This window comes from Salvelinus alpinus, chromosome 7, assembly GCF_045679555.1.
Source record: "Salvelinus alpinus chromosome 7, SLU_Salpinus.1, whole genome shotgun sequence".
Lineage (NCBI taxonomy): Eukaryota > Metazoa > Chordata > Actinopteri > Salmoniformes > Salmonidae > Salvelinus > Salvelinus alpinus.
In genome coordinates, this window is record NC_092092.1 from 28,808,456 (window position 1) to 28,816,590 (window position 8,135).

The window sequence follows — 8,135 nt, forward strand, 5'->3', positions numbered from 1 at the left end:
CAGAGTCAGTGTATATGCAACAGTTTGGGCCGCCTAATTTGCCAGAATTTTACGTAATTATGACATAACATTGAAGGTTGTGCAATGTAACAGGAATATTTAGACTTATGGATGCCACCCGTTAGATAAAATACGGAACGGTTCCGTATTTCACTGAAAGAATAAACGTCTTGTTTTCGAGATGATAGTTTCCGGATTCGACCATATTAATGACCTAAGGCTCGTATTTCTGTGTGTTATTATGTTATAACTAAGTCTATGATTTGATAGAGCAGTCTGACTGAGCGGTGGTAGGCAGCAGCAGGCTCGTAAGCATTCATTCAAACAGCACTTTCCTGCGTTTTGCCAGAAGCTCTTCGCTGTGCTTCAAGCCTATCAACTCCCGAGATTAGGCTGGTGTAACCGATGTGAAATGGCTAGCTGGTTAGCGGGGTGCGCGCTAATAGCGTTTCAAACGTCACTCGCTCTGAGACTTGGAGTAGTTATTCCCCTTGCTCTGCATGGGTAACGCTGCTTCGAGGGTGGCTGTTGTCGTTGTGTTCCTGGTTCGAGCCCAGGTAGGAGCGAGGAGAGGGATGGAAGCTATACTGTTACACTGGCAATACTAAAGTGCCTATAAGAACATCCAATAGTCAAAGGTTAATGAAATACAAATGGTATAGAGAGAAATAGTCCTATAATTCCTATAATAACTACAACCTAAAACATCTTACCTCGGAAAATTGAAGACTCATGTTAAAAGGAACCACCAGCTTTCATATGTTCTCATGTTCTGAGCAAGGAACTTAAACGTTAGCTTTCTTACATGGCACATATTGCACTTTTACTTTCTTCTCCAACACTTTGTTTTTGCATTATTTAAACCAAATTGAACATGTTTCATTATTTATTTGAGGCTAAATTGATTTTATTTATGTATTATATTAAGTTAAAATAAGTGTTCATTCAGTATTGTTGTAATTGTCATTTGTCACGAACGTCGTAGTGAGGAGACCAAGGCGCAGCGTGATTAGAATACATTCTTCCCTTTTAATAATGAAGAACACTTAACAAAGAATACAAAATGAACGTGACCGCTATAACACTGAGTGCAAACATGCAATATCACATAGACAATCACCCACAAACCAAACTGGAAAATGGCAACCTAAATAGGATCCCCAATCAGAGACAACGATAAACAGCTGCCTCTGATTGGGAACCAATCTAGGCCACCATAGACCTACATAATGCCTAGACTACACACACACACCTAGACATACCCAAAACCCTAGACAAGACAAAAACACACATACCACCCTCGTCACACTGACCTAACCAAAATAATAAAGAAAACAAAGATAACTAAGGTCAGGGCGTGACATCATTATTACAAATACATTTTAAAAATCGGCAGATTAATCGGTATCGGCTTTTTGGTCCTCCAATAACCGGTATCGGTATCGGCGTTGAAAAATCATAATCGGTCGACCTCTAATCCAGAGCATCCCAAACATGCTGAATGGGTGACTTCTGGTAAGTATTCTGACCATGGAACAACTGGGACATATTCAGCTTCCAGGAATTTTGTACAGATCCTTGCGATATGGGGCCGTGCATTATCATGCTGAAACGTGAGGTGATGGCGGCAGATGAATGGCACGACAATGGGCCACAGGATCTCGTCACGGTGCATTCAAATTGCCATTGATAAAATACAATTGTGTTCGTTTTCAATAGCTTATGCCTACCCATACCATAACCCCACGCTATCATGGGGCACTCTGTTCACAACGTTGACATCAGCAAACCGCTCGCCCACACAACACATGGTCTGGGAACAGCTCTGGTGGACATTCCTGCAGTCAGCATGCCAATTGCACGCTCCCTCAAAACTGTGCACCTATGTAATGATCATCCTGTTTAATCAGCTTCTTGATATGTCCCACTTGTCAGGTGGATGGATTATTTTGGCAAAGGAGACACTTTCAGTAACAGGGATGTAAACAAATTTGTGCACAAAATTTGAGAGAAATAAGCTTTTTGTATGTATGGAACATTTCTGGGCTCTTTTATTTCAGCACATGAAACATAGGACCAACACTTTACATGTTGCATTTATATTTTTGTTAAGTGTATATGCAACTGCACCGGAAGGTGCATAAACTGGTAGCCTGGTTTCTCATTTTCAAGTCAAGGAGGTTAAGTGATGTCGTTATCGAAGATTTGCCATCGTCCCTGTTCCTTGTCATACAAATTCTCTTACAGGCCCCACCACCATTAAAACTGAAGTGGCTTAAAAGTGCTATTTTTAGAGCTAAGCAGGGAATGTTATCTCACTCTCAGTGCAGAAACACTTTACATTAAAAAGGACTAAAATACACTCTGGGTGCTAGGAATTGAATCCCTCTTTCCGCTTTTCCTAAGCCCTTCTGTGCACAGGCTTACCACAGTCTCTTTGGGACTGAAACCTTCTACATTATAATGAGATGTTTAATTACAATGTGGTGCTAGGAATTTTACACCCCACATATGTCCTTGCCATTAGCCCACCTTCTCTTCTCCCTACACTATGGTGTAAGGGATGGTAGGCTATATTACGACCACATGTCCTCTCCCCTCCCCTACCCCTCCATGCCCTCTTCTCCCCTCATGTACAACCTGTACATGCATGAATAACCTATGAGCTTGTGTTTAGGTGTGGTGTGGGGAGGTGTGGGGATATATCTTGTGATTTGTGTGCTACTGTACATGTTAATGATTACATGATTTCTGTGTAATAACTGTAAATAGTTTGTCTTGAATTGATTGTTGCATAGTATGATAAATGGTGGAGTACGGTACTGACCAGATTTGTGATGTATCGCCTAAGGCCCTGACCACAGATGACAGAGCTGTCATGTTCTCTGTGGTGTACTGTAATCGGTCTCTGTTAATAGAGCCACTGCAGCAGGAGACAACATAACGTGTTGCTTAGGAGGAACAGTACAGCTTGTTCTCACTGAGGGGACTGACTGGCCATAGCCTCTCTGTCTCTGGAACCTAAAATAACCAGAAAGTACACTCTGACTGACACCTGAGATGTGCACATGATCATATATGTGAGAACTCTGCTCATCAGTGCCTAATTCAAAATACCCTCTTTTGACTTTTTATGGGTATCCGCATGCTCCTGTGTAGTGCATGTGTTCCCCACAGTCCCAAGCCATTACATGCTGTATTTAAGGAGGTGACTAGTTTCTCCTGTCTTTCAAGGACTTGTAATAACCAGTAGATAATAAACAACAAACCAAGTTACCACAACTAATAACACAATTACATTTCCCCTCCTGCCCTCCCCCACTCCCTCCCTCCTCAGAAACCTATAACAACCAGTGTTTGACCTGAGCAGGGTGTCGTTGGTGGGGAATATAAGGGCCGGGGCTCAGACAGTGGTGTAGTAGATACCAGGGCTGACGCTACACTCTGCCTTGACACAGGCCCTGCGACAGGGTAAAAGACAGTCATGTCAGTCCTTTGAATTATATAAAGCTAAACTGGTGGTATCTGATGGGTTTTATGCCATGCTAATTGACCCTCTGGGATTAATAAAATCTTATTGGAATGAACTTCATCTGCTTCTCCCAAATTTAATTATATGAATGGCAAACTGATATGTTGCTCAATTTAATTTCTAAGCCTGGGGAGTAGGAGAAATGTATTGTTTGTATAAATGTGATTAAATGGCAGCTGTACTTGCCATGATTCTTATCTATGCATTTATATCGTAAAATAACGTTTTGTGTGCATATTACTTCAAGAAATAATAGTGTCCTATAAGCCCATGTCAGCTGGGTACCAATAGTTGTATGACATAAATGAATACATCTGTCAATTAATCAATCTGTCTTTCAGCATCTGATATGTCCCTACTTCACCCTTTCTACATTATTATTGCCTTTCCCCTGGTCCCTCCACTAGACTACTGACCATCCTACAACGTGCCCTTCCATGAAGACATCTACAACCAGAGTGGCTATGGGGTGATGTGGAGGAAGCGTGGAGAGGACTTCTCCTACGATCTCTGTCCATGAGCCAAGATCTTCCGCAGGGACCAGGCCAGGGTTAAAGACCTCGCCTCCCTCAAGCACATCATTGAGATACAACAGTGAGTGCTGCTACAGTATATTATTTTTTATCAGACTTGGGCTGGTAACGCTAGTCCATTTATACTTAGGCAGATGCAGGCAACACCAGGCCTGTAGTGTCTGTAGGCTTTTGCTGCAGCTGTAATCTGGCTGTAAAAAACTAGCCTTTCATTCCGGTCTGCTCAAACTATCCCTATAATTAGAATGAGAATTCAGATAGAGATTCAATTATTCAACCTCACGAGGAAGATGGATCATTTAGCTGAGTGGATGTACTGTATTGTCATGTCTGCTGTTCTAACTTCTGAACTCAGTGCTTTTGAACTGTGTCTCCAGACTACAGGAAAGACCCGTACTCCAAGGGCCATTCCTGTAAAACCATCTGCTGTCGCAACGACCTGAGGCTGAAAAGGTCGGAGTTCAAATATCACCATGCCCAGTCCAGACATTCATTCACTCACTCATAAAATAAGAATATCAAACGGAACATGATGGCACAATTTATAGTCGTACAGTGCATCACAATACTAGAATAACATTCAAGTAAAACAAATGGGCACTTTTAATTCTCTCTCTCTCCTTCCCTCTCCTAGGTAAACTGACTTCCACCTGGCCCTCAGTTTACAGCGGAGCCTGCTTCCGTTCACCACTCCTGGGGGCCTGCTTCCGTTCTCCTGGAGCCACTTCAACAGCACAGCCCCCCAGGGTCTGCCGCAATCATATACAGTGCATTAGGAAAGTATTCAGGCCCCTTGATTTTTTCCACATTTTGTTTTGTTACAGGCTTTATTAAAACTAGATTATTTCCCTCATCAATCTACACACAACACCCCATAATGACAAAGCAAAAACAGGTTTTTAGATTTTTCGCCACAAATAAAATAAAATACCTTATTTACATAAGTATTCAGACCCTTTGCTATGGAGACTCGAAATTGAGCTCAGGTGCATCCTGTTTCCATTGATCATCCTTGAGATGTTTCAACAACTTGATTGGAATCCACCTGTGGTAAATTCAATTGATTGGACATGATTTGGAAAGGCACACACCTGTCTATATAAGGTCCCACAGTTGACAGTGCATGGCAGAGCAAAAACCAAACCATGAGATCGAAAGAATTGTCCAAGAGCTCTGAGACAGGACTGTGTCGAGGCACAGATCTGGGGAAGAGTTACAAAACATTTCTGCAGTATTGAAGGTCCCCAAGATCACAGTGGCCTCCATCATTCTTAAATGGAAGTAGTTTGGAACCACCGAAACTCTTCCTAGAGCTGGCCAAACTGAGCAATCGAGGGAAAGGGCCTTTGTTCAGGGAGGAGACCAAGAACCCAATGGTCACTCTGACAGAGCTCCGGAGTTCCTCTGTGGAAATGGGAGAACCATTCAGAAGGACAACCATCTCTGTACTCCACCAATCAATATGGTAGAGTGGCCAGACGGAAGCCCCTCCTCAGGAAAAGGCCCATGATAGCTCACTTGGATTTTGCCAAAAGTCACTTAATTAATAAATCCTCTTCGGGCTGGGGGGCACTATTTTCACTTCCGGATGAAAAGCGTGCCCAAAGTAAACTGCCTGCTACTCAGGCCCAGAAGCTAGGATATGCATATAATTGGTAGATTTGGATAGGAAACACTCTAAAGTTTCTAAAACTGTTAGAATGATGTCTGTGAGTATAACAGAACTTATTTGGCAGGCGAAACCCCGAGGACAAACCATCAAGGAAATGGTTTTTTTTGGGTGACTGTGTTTTCAATTGGTTTTCTATGGGAATCTAGATTTCTGAGGCATCTGGTTGCAGTTCCTATGGCTTCCACTAGATGTCAACAGTCTTTAGAAATTGGTTGATGTTTTTCTTTTGAGTAATGAAGAAGTAGCCCTTTCCTTTCTGGGTGTCGAGCCAAGTGGACTGTTTTGTTTGGGGCGCGCGACCTGGGGCTCGCTCCACTTTAATTTTATCCGCTATTGAACACAGTATATTCCGTCTTAAATTTTATCGATTATTTACGTTTTAAAATACCTAAAGTTGAATTAGGAAAGTTGTTTGAAATGTTTAGACCAAGTGTACAGGTAACTTTTTAGATAATTTGTAGTGATGTTGGGCGAGTTGGAACCGGTGTTTTTCTGAATCAAACACGCCAAATAAATTGACATTTTGGGGATATAACGTCGGAATTTATCGAACAAAAGGACCATTTGTGATGTTTATGGGACATTTTGGAGTGCCAACAGAAGAAGATCTTCAAAGGTATGGCATGAATTATATCGTTATTTCTGAGTTTTGTGTCCTCAGATAATCGCATTGTTTGCTTTCGCCGTAAAGCCTTTTTGAAATCTGACACGGTGGCTGGATTAACAAGAAGTTAAGCTTTGATTTGGTGTATTGCACTTGTGATTTTATGAAAGTTAAATATTTCTAATAATTTAATTTGAATTTCGCGCTGTGCAATTTCACCGGATGTTGTCGAACGTCTAGCCGTAACAGGACTCTCAGACCATGAGAAACAAGATTCTCTGGTCTGATGAAACCAATATTGAACTAGTCTCTGAATGTTCTTGGGTGGCCCAGCTAGAGCCCAGACTTGAACCCGATCGAAAATCTCTGGAGAGACCTGAAAATAGTTGTGCAGCGATGCTCCCCATCCAACCTGACAGAGCTTCAGAGGATCTACAGAAAAGAATGGGAGAAACTCCCCAAAAAGAGGCGTGCCAAGCTTGTAACTTAAGTTTTGAGGCAGCGTGCAATTGGCATGCTGATTGCAGGAATGTCCACCAGAGTTGTTGCCAGATAATTGAATGATCATTTCTCTACAATAAGCCACCTCCAACGTCGTTTTAGAGGACTTGGCAGTATGTCCAACCGGCCACACATCCGCAGACCACGTGTAGCCACGCCAGCCCAGGACCTTCACGTCTGGCTTCTTAACCTAAGACCAGCCACCAGGACAACAAATGAAACTGTGGGTTTGCACAACCGAAGAATTTCTGCACGAACTGTCAGAAACCATCTCAGGGAAGCTCATCTGCGTGCTCATCGTACTCACCATGGTCTTGACCTGACTGCAGTTCAGCGTCGTAACTGACTTCATTGGGCAAATGCTCACTTTGATGGCCAGTGGCACACTGTAGAAGTGTGCTCTTCACAGGAAAAATCCCGGTTTCAACTGTACAAGGCAGATGGCAGATGTGGGGTCGGGTGGTTTGCTGATGTCAATGTTGTGAACACAGTGCCCCATGGTGGCGGTGGGGTTTTGGTATGGGCAGGCATAAGCTACAGACAACAAACACAATTGCTTTTTATCGATGGTAATTTGAATGCACAGAGATACCGGGACGAGATCCTGAGGCCCATTGTCGTGCCATTCATCTGCCGCCATCAGCTCATGTTTCAGCATCATAATACACAGCCCCATATCACAAGGATCTGGGGAAAATTTCTGGAAGCTGAACATTTCCCAGTTGTTCCATGGCCTGCATACTCAACAGACATGTCACCCATTGAGCATGTTTGGGATGCTCTGGATTGACGTGTACGACAGCGTGTTCAAGTTCCGGCCAATATCCACCAACTTCGCACAGCCATTGAAGAGGAGTGGGACAATATTCCACAGGCCAAAATCAACAGCCTGATCAACTCTATGTGAAGGAGATGTGTCGCACTGCATGGGGCAAGTGGTGGTTACACCAGATACTGACTGGTTTTCTGATCTGTGACCAACAGATGCATATCTGTATTCCCAGTCATGTGAAATCCATAGACTAGGGCCTAATGAATGTATTTAAATATACTGATTTCCTTATCTGAACTGTACCTCAGTAAAATCTTTGAAATTTTTGCATGTTGTGTTTATATTTTTGTCTGTACAATCTAATAATGGTATTCTCAGGTGGGATTTGTTTGTGAGTCATTTGTGAACCTTTTGATGAAAGATGTGTATAGAACTAATAGCAATCAACCAACTCCTGTGTAATTAAACTACACGTATTACACTTTGTCTATTACAAATTGTATGTTTCTCACTCCACAATT